This window comes from Coffea arabica, chromosome 1e, assembly GCF_036785885.1.
Source record: "Coffea arabica cultivar ET-39 chromosome 1e, Coffea Arabica ET-39 HiFi, whole genome shotgun sequence".
Taxonomy (NCBI): domain Eukaryota; kingdom Viridiplantae; phylum Streptophyta; class Magnoliopsida; order Gentianales; family Rubiaceae; genus Coffea; species Coffea arabica.
Window position 1 is genome coordinate 9,917,403 of NC_092311.1, and position 14,704 is coordinate 9,932,106.

A 14,704-nucleotide genomic window follows, 5' to 3' on the forward strand; every position below is an offset into this window, starting at 1 on the left:
AACTTCCTCTGTGTGGATTCTCTGATGCTGACTTCGGCGGTTGTAGGGTTGATAGAAAAAGTACAATAGGTATATGTAACTTTCTTGAAAATTGCTTAGTATCTTGGTTTAGCAAGAAACAAAATGCTATTTCATTATCTACAACTAAAGCTGAATATGTTGCCGTTGGAGCTTGTTGTGCTCAATAATTGTAGATGAAAAATACATTGAATGATTTTCGATTGATGTATGATTATGTGCCTATGTATTGTGATAACACTAGTGCAACAAATTTGACAAAAATTCCATCCAATATTTTAGGACAAAGCACATAGACATAAAGTATCATTTCATTCGCGATCTTGTCGATAAGGGTGAAATTTGTGTTCAATATGTCTGTTCAAACGATCAAATTGCTAATATTCTCACAAAAGCCTTACCACTGGATCAATTTGTGCCTTTGAGAACAAAATTGGGTGTTTCAGAAAAAATCTCTAAAAATTCTTTGGTCACTCTTTATCGGACGTCCGATATGTTAGAACGGACGTCTGACAGTGTTCTTAATCATCTACCCAGAAAATTTTGGTTCGGACGGAAGTGTCGAAAGCTCTATTTCGTTCGGCTATCCGACACTCAAAAATTGCGTCTTATAAGAAAGCCCTCTGCGTTATTCAGTTCATTCTTTCCCTTTAGTTTCGGACGCAACTCTTCATATTCCCTCAATTTCAAAATTCAAATTCATCTCTTCTTGGAACAAGTACCAAGAAATCACTCTGACCGACACCTTTACATACCTATTGCGAGTTCATTGTGCATCATAACTTTCCCCAACCGCCAACTGCACTATAAATTCCAATTCTTACCCGAAACCCTAACCACAAAAATTTCTCCCTCTGTGGACAGTTCGTGCATTCACTGTAGTTCATACTGCACTCCTCATCGTTTGATACTTATTTGTATCACATTACACAACAAAATCACACTGCATTGCAATCATGGTGAGGATTAGAAGAGGATCCGTGAGTGCCGGATGCACCTTCAAGCTTCGTGATGAGGAGGATGAAGATGTTCAAGTTATCGAACCTTCCATCAAATCACCCAAAAAGAAAACTGGAAATCGTGGTGGAAAAATGAAGCAATCTGCAAGGAAAAAACAGAATGCGCAAACCAGAGAGCCGTCTGTTGAACCATCCGATGAGCAGATGGAGGAGCATCAATCTGAAGGGCATCAAGGAAGTGACAATGAAGAGGAACTGGAGCAGCCTACCAATGTAGATGTAACCACCACGAAATCACCCAGGAAAGGAAAAAGGACTGCCAAAAAGAAGAGCATTGCTCAACCCAAGGGAAGGCAAACTGCTGATCCCTCTGGGAATCAGCAGGATGCAAAGAAAAATGCTGAGGAACAGCAGACTGATGAACCATCTACCAGGAAGCCACCAAGGGTGTCCAGGGTATTGCACCAACTACTCAGCACAGTGGAAAAAGAAAGCATCCAGAAAATGAACAACCAGGGACCCAAACTGCTGTTGAACCAACTCCCCTGCCGAAGTTCATCGATGATGAAGCCAGGGAGAGGTTTGAATGGATCTCGCAGAAAGGTTTCATCACTCAAAGGTCCATCATTCCCTATGAATTCCGTAAGCTTGACCTTGAATCTGTTCTCAACCTTTTGAATTCCAAAAATGGACCCCTCTTCTGACCATTCCAAACACCTACTATCCTGACATGCTTCATCAATTTTTTACAAACCTTAGATAGGGTAAATCACATACAGATCTCATTTCACGTGTCAATTCTATTAACATAGAACTGAATCCTGAAATTGTCAACTCTGTTTTGGAAACCAAAATTGAAGATGGTTTTAAAGGCAAAATTGTAAATTTCTTTTCTTATGAAGAATTTTCCTCTGCATACCATCACTTTTATGTTGCAAAATTGATGACCTATTTTCAGTCTCACTTTAATACTCCTGCTGAGGCAAGATTGGAAGATCTTAGTCCTCAAAATCTTATCATTTTTACCATAATTTCAAATCTGTTGGTGCCCACTGATGGTCACAGAACTGATGCAAACAAAATGAAACTTTATCTATTCTATTGTTTTCTTGAAAAAATCCGAATTGGTTTTGATTTTGTCATGTGCAAATTTCTGCTCAAAATCAGCACTGACAGCCGTAGGAAACTGTCCTATGAAAAATTTCTGACTCCTATTTTTACTCATTTTGAAATTTCCTTTAGTGGTAAATCTCCAAAAGAGAGTGCATCAACTGTGTTTTCAAAGGCTTACTTTGAAAGGAAAAATCTAAAATTTTTTTAGGATCATTGGTGCTACAAAGAAATTGTCTCTGAGTTTAGGAGAAAAAATCTTCATGAAACTCCTGTAACCCCTAAGACTCCTCGAGACCAGTCTATGTATGTGACACCCTTCACCATTCACCCTAGAAGGTCAGTCTCTATGCATACTTCATCCAACCTTAAGGTCATCTCTCTGCTTGATGACCTCAAACAACATATCCTGCTTCTTGAAGATGGCTTGATGATGACCATGACTTCTGATCAACAAGCCACCTTTGTTGTCAAAAGGAATCTACTTGTACCTCTCATTCCTCTAGAAAATGAAAATGCACACCGAAAGGAGCCTAAAACTAAGCCAATCACTGAGGCTACCCCAGAATACCATGCCTCCAGTTCTCAACTACAGGACAAGGGAAAAGCTCCGGCAACTGAAGAAGAGACTGAAGAGGATGATGATGATGGGGATGAGGACACTGAAGAAGAAGACCCTGCTCAGTTTCGCCTGGTTAGAAGAAGGCCTGGATCCTCTAAGAACATCATATAGGCACTACTGCACTTCATGATTAGGATAATAGTTCATATTAGATTTTTACATCTTTTGCACTTAAAAACATTTGTTGTGCTCTGTCTTAAGGATTTTACTCCTCTACTGGTCTGTAAAACTATTTAGTTATCTTTTATGTTGAATGTTGCTTAATTCAATCTATCTGCAAATATTAGTTCCTGGTTGATAAGGTTTTGGTTTTGGTTCTGAATGGATGGTGTTGTTGTGTTCTGCCAATATTAGTTTTGCTAAATTCAGCTTGGATATGTGTTGCTGATAATACCTGGTGACAATATTGGTGAGCCAATATATTGGTAATATGGATAATTTTACTGGTTGATTCAACGATGACCAAAAGGGGGAGATATGGATATGTAATCTATATGTGAGGGGGAGTCATTTTAAGGGGGAGTTGTGATTATTCTGAAGGGAAGTTGTGAATACTCCCTAAATGCATTAAGTTAGGGGGAGCTGTACCTAAAACTTTTTTACTCCATCCATTGTTTTGTCATCATCAAAAAGGGGAGATTGTTTATCTCAATCCGTAACTTTTGATGATTACAAAAAATGGGTGTTACTAATATTCTCTGATTAGATCTTTCCAGAATTGGAGCAGAACAAGTTCAAAGACTAACATATGTTGAAATAGCTGTCGGGCGCACATAAAGACTGCATCGGCCGTCCGACAACCATTGAGTAACTTCGGACGCATGAAAAACCCACTCTCGGACGTCTGAAAATGATAAGCCAAGTCCTCTAAGCTAATTAACCTCGATCGGACGTACAACACCTGAGTACCGGACGTCCGATAAACGTTGCGACACTTCGGATGCAAAACATTGGAGGCACCGAACGTCCGAACGAATTGAAGGAGAATTCCCGATTTTACATCATACCTTCAGACGCATATTCTGGAGGTATCGGACGTCCTAAACATTTCAAGAAAACTTCTTGAACTCACTGCCTGCGTTCAGACGCAGAAAACTAGCCTATCGGACGTCTGACACCACCAACGCCTAATTGACTCTTCAGCTGCCTTCTATCCGTTGGTAGCATTAATTGAAGAATTTTTTGATCCTTTATAAAAAGAAAAAAGTCAACCTCTTCAAACAACTTTCGCACATTGAGACTACATCAGATTTTGAGTAATTCAAGTGTGAGAATACTCTTTAAAGAAAATTTATACTCTTAGTTGTGAAATTTTCAATAAACTTTTCAAGTATGTTTCTATTTCTTCAATAGTGTAGATTTGTGAGGGTTATCCGAGTGATAGTAAAACTTCCTTGCTTGACCAAGTGCGGCTTGGGGCGAGGAGCAAGTGATCCTTCCTTTGTACACAAGAAATTGGTTGTAAGTTGATCAACTTGAAGAAACTTGCTATATAAAGTGGTATTCAAACTCAAGTGGAGTTTGAAACTTGGTTTGCTATTCTATCCTTTTATTTACTGTCTTGCAATATAAATTGTCTATCTCTTCTACTCCCAAGCACTTGTACTTATTCATCAATTGCTCCATTGTGTGGTCCTTTAGAAAAAGAGGGCAAGTTCTCAAAAAGTGACTCATATCTTGACTAATTTTTAAACCACCTAATTCACCCCCTCTTAGGTTGTCTTCGATCCTTACAGTATCTTCATAGGGTTTCGAGGTAGTTATATCAAGAAACCCTCTTTTCTTTTAATACTTGCATATGAGTAGATTTAGGGCTTGATTTTGGCAGTTTTCATAGAAAATTTCATGGGTTAAATGGTGGTTGGAAAATTTCAACTTTGATGGTGAAATTTCAGATTTGATATGATGCTTTGAGTTTGGCCATGATCTAGTAGTTTTGCCATATGAATTTGCTAGTTTTTATATGTTATTTTGGCTTGTTTATGAAAAATTTCAACATGTAGTTGAAAATTTCAGTTTAGGGTTTCGAATTTCAGCTTTGTTGCGGTTGATTTTGAGTTAGAAATTTTAATATTTTGGATGATTTTATGGCCTTAATCAAGTGTACTTTATAACTTATAACTTGTGGTTGTAATTGATGTTGGAATGAGATGAATATTGGTGTTGAGTTTGGATGGAAAAGTCAAGAAAATAAGAGGAAGTGTTGCTGAAAATTTATTCCACAGGAGACTCTGAGCAGTCTTGGAAAATCTGTTATATCTTGGTGTAGAAAAATCCGAATTGAGTCCCGTTTATTGCATTTGAAACTAGACTCATAGTTCTTTTAACCATGTAAAATTCATGGATTGATTCACTTTTTATAAATACCAGCAAAATTTCCAAGTGGCTGAAAATCCAAAACTGTCCTATTTTTGCACTCAGTTGAGCAGTTAATTGAGACTGAGATTTTACTAAGTTATGGGCTGAATTTTATGAAAGTGTCTTCCAGAGAGTTGTAGAATTTTGAGTTTATTTTCTAAAAATATAAGATTTGTGATTTTTGGACTTACGAAACTCAATTTATGACCTTTCAAAGAGCATTACAAAAATTGGGATTATTCTTATGAAATGGCAAACAAAACTTGGAGGATTTGTTAGTGTCTTTGCTAAGAAATAAATCATGGTTTGGTGAAGTTTTGACTTCATAAGCTTTAGTAAACTTGAACGCTCATTTATATATATATATCAAAACTTGGGCAAAAGATTAGGAGTTAAGAAAGTGAAAGTGGTTTTCCTTCCCACGTGTGTTTTTTAAACTCTTGAGCGGTTTAGCTAACTTTTGAATCGAAAACTCTTGCCACGTTTTGACCGACAAATGGAGCACTTTTGAATCTTCCCCTGAGTGTTATCTTAGTGGTTAAGTGAAGAGAGTTTCTCTCTTAATTTACAAGAAATTAAGCATGCTTGAGTGAAGGGTTAAGGGGAAATTATTTGGACTTGGTTGATATAGGTAATCGTTGATTGTGCATGTCTCAGGTATTCAAGAGGAATTCGAGCGAAACCCTGGGGAGAACTTGTGAAAGCTTTCTCTTGTCTTGCTTACTTGACTATTGGTGAGTGTTCCAACTGCATGTTCCATGCTTATTACTACTAGGAATTGCTAGACACTGGATTTGTCATTTCTTAGGCGAGTGTGTACTTTATCACATTTGACCTAACTCGACTAAACTTTTGGTATCTTGTTCATGCATGTACAACCAATTTGATTTACAAGTGACCTGTATTTTGACTTGAAATAATTGATCTTGTGTACAGACTTGCATGTATATGTGCATGATTGTAGACCAGTTGCATTCCTCTTGCAGTAGTTGAACTGTAGATCGACTGCATCCCTCTTGCAGCGGTTGAATATAGACTAGCTGCATTCCTCTTGCAGCGGTTGAACTAGGCCTTGGACCCTTATCCGAGATGTCGGGTAAGTGGAAACTTGGGTTACTCATGCGTATGTGTGAATGTAGGTTGGCAACGACTGAAATAAGCCCTCGTTGGACTTCTTGCTTGAGACCAGCCTTAGAGCGGTTGGATAAGTTGGGCAACCTTGGGTAAAGGACGAAGTTCCTAACCTGTTTACTCGTGACATTTCTAAATACGGAACGTTAAGTGACAACTAATGTCTCCAATCATTACCTACGTGAGCGTTGGATGACAGCCAACAACTCCACTCTTGAATACTTGGGGTTATAAGCCAGATCTTGAATACTTGAATATCTGGGGCTATAAGCCCAACCTAGAGTTAGTTGGTCGAATCGAGTCGGCAAGGGTTTGGTCGAGGAGATCGACAAACCTTGGGTACTTCTTTGATGTTCGGGCCCGGTAGAGGATAATTGGTGGATGGAGATTGACGTTCAGCGATGATCTAAGGACATTATAATTTCATGGTTGGCGGAAAGTCAACGGACCCTAGACAAGCTGCTGTGGAACCTGCTCCTGAGAGCAGTCTATATCCTTTGCCATGAACGTGTTCTTTACCGTACACTATTGCATGATCTATCTGGCTACTTACTTAACTATACTCTAGGTCATGATCTACTTGAGTTTAACTTATTTCTTGATATTCTGTGTATGGTATCTTGCCTGTTATTTTACCTGCCTATTTACTTGGAACCTCACTAGGTTTCTAGCTCATTCCATGCAATTTGTTTTCCTTACATGGTAAGAATGTGAGAGTGGGAATTGAAGAAGACATAGACTTTGTCTAGATTTTGTTAGTTGCTCGCTTAGATGCTCCTTAGCTCTCTAGCGGGCTTACTTGGTTTTATTTTGTAAGCTTGACTCCTTGGCTGTATTAAGAGATTGTTTGGACATTTGATGTCCACGATTATATATATTTAAGGTTGTAATTGTTATTGATCTTATTACTTGAGATTGTTATTTTGTAAATTCTTGGTACGTGAGTGAGTCCTGACGAGAGTTGGGTAGACGGTCTACCAAATCCTTAGATACGCCCTAGGGGAGGTGGGGTTGTCACAAAGGACGCCTAGTTTCTATTTTGTTTGAATAAAGCAAGATGCATGTGATTGAAAAGCCAAAGTTTGATGCAAACTTATTCTCTTTGATGTACCCAATAAAAGTCCCAATTTAGTTTGCGAGGCAGCTATCCATGCACAAGAATTGAAGATCTAGGCTAGCTATTCAACTCTTGCTCTTATTCGTATTGTTTGGTGCCTTTGTCTTGAACAATTCCTATGGGCAGAGCTATTAGCGGCATGGAAGAGAAAGGAGGCACGAAAGAGTTTGTGTTTCTTGGAAAGGATAAAGGATGACCGTGGAGTTTGACGAATGAAGTAGAACCCAAGGAAATATGTATGAAAGAAAAGCTAAAAGGAAAAAGAAAAGAAAAAAATAGAAGGAAGTACAACCGAACAATGCTCTTGAAATTAGTAATGATGGGTGCCCAATAAAAGACCCGTTCTAAAGCCCATCATCTACTGCCAATCCAGTTTTTCCCTTTTTTTCTTCTTTTCCAATCATCATGTCAAGCACCGATCATCAAGCCAAATATAAGGTCGTTTATATACTGCCCACCCAAAGTTCCCTCATATTGACTTGCATATATTCTAGGCTCTGATGGTTACTTCATTTGGTTTAACAATGAGCACCTAACATAACTAAATATCATCAACTCCACTCTACTAATGTCCTGCAACAAAATAAATAAAATAAATTATTAAGATAAATGCCAAATAAATTGCCTCAAATAAAACATTAAAAGGTTGGGTTGTCTCCCAACATGCCTTTGGTTAATGTCGTTGATTCGATATGGCCATTAATTACTCAATCATAGTAAATTGGCTCCATCCATTGCAACTCTTCCACTATTTTCTCCTTGAAATCGTTATAGAAAGGTTTTAATCTATGGCCATTCACTTTAAATACTCAAGTCGTCTCTAAACTCCTTATTTCAACTACATCTTAGGGAAAAACTTTAGAAGTTCAAACGAACCAATCCAACTTAGCGCAACTTACTTGGCATAAGTCAGAGCCTTGAATTATATAGCAATACTCTCTATCTCTTTACAAAAGAAATTCCTCAAAATCATTTATCAGGGAGCAATTTTGTTCTTTCCTTGTATAAAATTGCATTATCATAAGCTTCAAGTCAGATCTCTTCCAGCTCTTATAGCTACAATTTCCTCTCTTCACAACTCTCTGTAAATTCAGATTGCATTTCTTTACAACCCAATATTCACTATGCTCCAACTCTACAGGAAGGTGATAGCGTTTGCCAAAAACTAACCTATAAGTAGATATCCCTATACGAGTTTTATAGGCTATTCTATAGGACCACAATGCATCTTCCAAATGTGAACTCCAATACTTCCTTGTAAGATTAATAGTCTTCTCCAAAATATTCTTAATCTCATGGTTAGAGATTTCAACTTGTCCATTCTTCTGTGGATAGCATGTAATAGAAGTCCTATAAAAAAACTCTATATTTCTTCACTAATGCTTCCATAGTATAATTGCAAAAATGAGAATCTTGATAACTTATTATAGCCTTTGGCATACTAAATCTAGTGCAAATGTTAGATTTAAGAAAGCACGCAACCACTTTAGAATCGTTGGTCCTAGTAGGTTTGGTTTCCACCTACTTTGATACATAATCGACTACCAATAATATATATATCAACCCAAAAGAAGAAGGAAAAGGATCAATAAAGTCCATGCTCCAAACATCGAAAATTTCATAGGCAATAATAGGTGTTTAAAGCATTTCATTCCTATGAGACAAATTTCCTACCCTTTGACAAGGTTCACAACTTTTACAAATTTATAAGCATCACAAAATAAGGTGGGCCAGTAAAATCCGCTATCTAACACTTTTCTAGTAGCTTGCTGAGGACCAAAATGACCTCCACAAGTGTATTGGTGATAGAATTTAAGAATAGAATAAAATTATAACTAAGGGACACACCTTCTAACAACTTGATCAGAACAAAAACACCATAAATACAATTCATCCGACACATAGTATCTTGACTCACTTTTAAACTTATCCTTTTGAGCTTTACTAAAATGACTTGGCAGTTGACCAGTAACCAAGTAATTAACCATGTCCACATACCATGGTACTATACCTTACATCTTGAACAATTGTTTATTAGGAAAAGAATCTTGAATCGATACGGGATCCTCCTCCTTAACAATTCTGCTCAAACGATCAGCTAAATGATTTTTTGCTCCTTTTTATCTTTGATCTCTAGGTCAAACTCTTGAAAAAATAGAATCCATCTGATAAACCTCGATTTCACTTCTTTTTTTGGTGGAAGATATTTCCAGGCTACATAATTAGAACAAATAGTTACTTTAAACCTAAGTAAATAAGACCAAAACTTATCTAAAGTAAAGACTATGGCCAAGAGTTCTTTTTCAGTTGTAGTGGAATTGCATTGGTTGGATTAAGAGTTTTAGAAGCATAATGTATAACATGAGCTTGCTCCCTGACTCGTTATCCTAACACTATTCCCACAGCATAATTGTTGGCATTGCACATGATCTCGAATGACAAACTCCAATTAGAAGGCTGAATAATTGGTGCAGAAGTCAACAGACTTTTCAACTTATTGAACACTTCTCTACATTCATCATCAAAATTGAATAGCACATCTTGCTATAGCAACTTACATATTGGTGATGCAACCTTTGAAAAGTCCTTGATAAACTTGAGATAAAACCCTGTATGACCAAAAAAAGAACGGACATTTCGCACATTTGTAGGGTAGGTAGACTCTTAACAAAATCCACTTTGGCATTATCTACTTCTATTCCCTTACTAGATGCTACATTCCTAGCACAACACATTGCTCTATCACAAAGTAACATTTTTCATAATTCAGAACCAAATTGATTTCAATGCAACTATTGAGGACACATGCCAAATTATCTAAACAATGATCAAATGAATCACCATAAACTGTAAAATTGTCCATAAACACCTCTATGTATTTTTCAATAAAATCTGAAAATATGTTTACTATACACCGTTGGAAAGTGGTAGGTGCATTACATAGTTCAAATGACATTTGTTGATATGCAAATGTATCAAATGGGTAGGTAAATGTTGTCTTCTCATGGTTTTTTAGCATCCGTATGATTTCGTTGTAACCTGAGTATCCATTAAGGAAACAATAAAAGGCTTTACAAACTAATCGTTCCAATTACTGATCAATAAAATTTAAAGGGAAATTATCCTTCCTGGTCACTGCGTTATGTTTCTGATAGTTGATGCACGCTCTCCAACCATTGATGTTTCTGGTTGGTACCTATTCATCATCTTGATTTTTCACCACTGTCATTCTAGTTTTCTTATGTACCACCTGTACCAGACTCATCTACTTGCTATCGGGTATAGGATATATTATTCCTACATATAGCAACTTAATCACTTCCTTCTTTACTACCTCGATCATTTCTAGATTAAGTCATCTCTGAACTTCACGAATAAGTTTAATCCCTCTTCTAACAGAATCCTATGCATATAGATAGAAGAACTGATTCGCTTTATATCAACAATTGTCCATCCAATTGCTGCTTTAAAATCTCGTAGCAATCGGAGCAGCTTCTCTTCCTGCACACTTGTCAGTGTGTTAGATATAATTATTAGCAATATTTCACCTTCTCCAAAATAAGCATATTTAAGATGAGTTGGAAGGGACTTAAGCTCTAGCATCGATGCTTATACCATAGAATGCAATAATCTTGGGTAAGAATCCATATCTAGTTGCTTGACATCATATCTATTTAACATTGAAGGTAAAGAGAATAATGTACTCATCAATTTCATCATTAAAATATAAACACTCACTATCGTTCCATAAACCATTATTAATAACCCCTTCTAATACATCTCTCTCTGAAATTAAAATTTGTTAGATAAGTCATATATAATGTCAATAAAGAAGACATAATGACAATCAGCTGGATATTTCATGGAGTAAAATATATTAAATTTAATGATCTCACCATCAAATTTCATGGTTAGTGTACCATTGGACACATTAATATTCGTCATGGCCATTTCCAAAAATTGTCTTCCAAGTAACATAGGTGTTGGATTTGGTGATTTGTCATACTTCATATTCACTATATAAAAATCAATTGGAAAAATCAAACCTTCAACCTCCATAGGAACATCTTCTAATACCTATTCTAGGTATACATTAGATTTGTTTGCCAATTGTATAATGACTCCAGCCTCTTTTAAAGGACTCAAATTCAAAGAAGAATATATTGACAAAGGCATGACATTGATAGATGCTCCTATGTCTAACATATCTTGTTTAATTTGAGCATTACCAATAGCACAAGAAATTGTGAATATACTTGGGTCCTTACACTATATGGGTAGCTTCTTTTGGATCATGGCAGATACATTCTAATTGATAGTCATCTTTTCTTTCCTCTTGAGCTTCCTCTTTGTGGTACACAACTCTTGAAAGAATTTTACGTACCTTGAAATTTTCTTAATCGCCTCAAGTAATGGATTGTTCAATTCCACTTTGCAAAAGAAATAAAAAACTTCTTACTCCTTCACATTCTTAATGGGATTCGCCAATCTAGTAGGGAAGGGTGGAGGAATAACGATGTTAGGCATAGAAAATCAACCTTTTTTTGTTGCTTTCTTTTGGAACCTCCATTTCCTCATCCAACTCAATTTGGTTAACCTTTGATTGTGAATTTGATTCATCCAATGGCTCTAACTTTTTCCCACTTCTTAAAGTCATGGCACTTGTATTTTCTCTTGGATTCACAATGGGTTGAAAAGGTAATTTCCCAGAATTCTGACCTCTCAAATCAACTGTAGATTTGCCAACCGTAGAATGTCCAGATTTTGCGTATTAGAATCTCCAGACCTTGAATACTTGCCTGGGTTGAACGTTGAAACTATACTGTTCACACTTATATTGTATCATTTCTTGTTGAAACCGTGCAGTTGACTTGGCTAATGGTTTCTCCATATCCTCCAAAGATGAGCAAGCACTAGGAGTTGGATTATTCAACATCTATTACTGAATTGGTTGTTGATGCTGTGCTGTGGGAGCCTATATGGACCTTGAATTTTTTGGCCACTATAATTGAAATTGGGATGATCTCTCCACCCCAGATAGTAAGTATTTGACTATAGATCATATCTCCCATAAGGTGGCCCTTACGTTCTCCCAATTGTTTGAACTTTCTTTGACGGGTCGTCTTGAAGTGTCGAACACATGTTGGTAGGATGCATTGGTGAAGAACAGATTCTACAAACCCTTGCCAATTGTGCATTCTCGACAGCAAATAGATAGAACATTGATGTCAGCTCTAAAATTTGTCTTTGTAACTCTGAAGTACCAACTTTATTAACATGCTTTGTTTGATGGATCGCTCAAACTCCAAATTGTCAAGAATTTTCAGCCAAATTAGAGATTAATATTCTACCCTATATTAGTGTCTTATTCACCAAAACTCCACCCCAAGAAACTTCAATTATATTCCTCTCCACTTGCAATAACCCTTCATAGAAGTATTGAATTAATAGTTGCTCATTTATTTGATGGTAAAGGCAACTATTGCACAACTTTTAAAATGCTCCCAGTATTCATAGAGAGTTTCTCCATCAAATTGCTGAATACCACAAATTTCCTTCCTTATATTCACTATTCTCGATGATAGAAGTACTTCTATAAGAATTGCTCCTTCATTGCCCCCAGGTGGTGATCAACTTGGATGGTAAATAATATAACCAATCCTTTGCTGCATCTCTTAACAAAAATGAAAAAGCCCTCAGGTTCATTTGATCTTTAGAAATCCCTTGAGGTTTGAAACCTACATAAACTATGTGAAACTCCTTCAAGTGCTTATGAGGATCTTCTCCAGATAACTCATGGCAGGTGGGCAACAACTAAATAAGCCCAGACTTCTACTCAAAATTTGTATTAGCATCTAAAGTTGGATACTCAATACACAGTGGTTGATGATTAAGATCATAAGCTGCTAATTCCTTTAGAGTTTGATTAGCATTAGCTGTTGTTTCTTCTGTGTCACTGTCTGAATTACTAATCTCTAGTTTCACAACTATCCGAATACCTAGTGATGAATCCTTAGGTAATAATTCTCTTTTGCTTCCTTAGCCTTTTCTCTGTCTTCCCTATCTCAAGATCAAATTTCAATTCTTCTGAGTTGGAAGACCGGGTAATAAATCCAGAAACCTATTAAGAATCAAAGTATATATATAAAACATTAATCAATAACAAAAATTACAAAGAAAAAAAAGAAATAACACCATTTCTCGATAATGGTGCCAAAATTTTGATCATTTGCCACGAGTATTAAAAATTAATTACTAGAAAGCCAAAACTTGTAGCAGTGGGAGTCCAGGTTGAAACTACAGGGAGCAATTGCAAATTTTATTTTTCAATGTCAAGTCAATGAAATTAACTAGAATTAATTAAGAGGAATTCACTAACAAAATTAAGAAAGCAATGTCAAAAGTGAATAGTTTAATCAAATAATGAAAGCCAAGCCAAGAACACGAAGGGTTTCACTTTGATCGATCATTAACTTCTAAAGGTCCAGTTTTTAATTAACCACTAGGGCTAAGTTATCCTAGATGCCAGTAGTAACTTGCAAATTCTCTAAATTCAATAATTAGAATGACAAACTCTAACTATATTCTTATTATCAGACTATCTAGATATGATGCAATCCCAAATTAATCTAACAATAGCATTTAAAACTAAGAACCAGTTTAAGATGATGACAACCCGTGACACATGCAATCACCTAATCAACACCACAATTCTTTCTAAGGGTTCATAAAAGGGAACAACCAATTACTAGCCTTATTTGCCATATAAAAATATCAATACAAGACAATTATGGATCAAGATTAGTATTTTGGCATGAATATTACACATATAGAGAATAATTTGCACTTACTCTACTACATATGCCTAAATACAAAATAGTAATCAAGGAATCGTAGATAGTTAAATAAAAGTTGAAATGATCAAACTAGTTGATATAGGCAACCCTAGGGGAAGACCCTCCTCGAACCTCCCAACCTTGTAATTATCAGAGTTGGATCTTTTCTCCCAACAGAAATTGAACTCGATTGTTCTCATGAACTCAAGACCTCTGACACACAAAGGTAATCAGCAACCTTAAGCAAATAAAGATGGATGAAGAGACACCACGATTAGGGAACAAACTAATCGATAAAGTCAGATTTGAATCCTAAGCAATGAACTCAAGAATTCAAGAGTAAGTTCGATTAAGAACTTGAAGGAAAATTCCTCACGATTTCTGGTTGTAATATTCTCTCTCTTTTACTCTTACAAGAGGTGCCTTTTTATAGGCTAAAACTAGGGCAAAATCCGGCCCACATAAACCTGGAAGAGATTCGGTCCGCATAAAAGAGCTTAAAGAGCTAGCTCTTTAAGGCTTTCCGATAAGGCCCGATAAGTAATAAAATATT

At 36.4% G+C, this 14,704-nt stretch overlaps 1 non-coding gene across 1 annotated transcript; it reads left to right on the plus strand.

Annotated features, from left to right (window-relative positions):
- The first annotated feature begins 12,776 nt into the window (after nucleotides 1–12,776).
- On the plus strand, nucleotides 12,777–12,882 carry LOC113719354 (small nucleolar RNA R71). Its single transcript, XR_003454861.1, has one exon. It is a non-coding gene; the product is annotated as a small nucleolar RNA R71 (small nucleolar RNA).
- The last annotated feature ends 1,822 nt before the right edge of the window (nucleotides 12,883–14,704 follow it).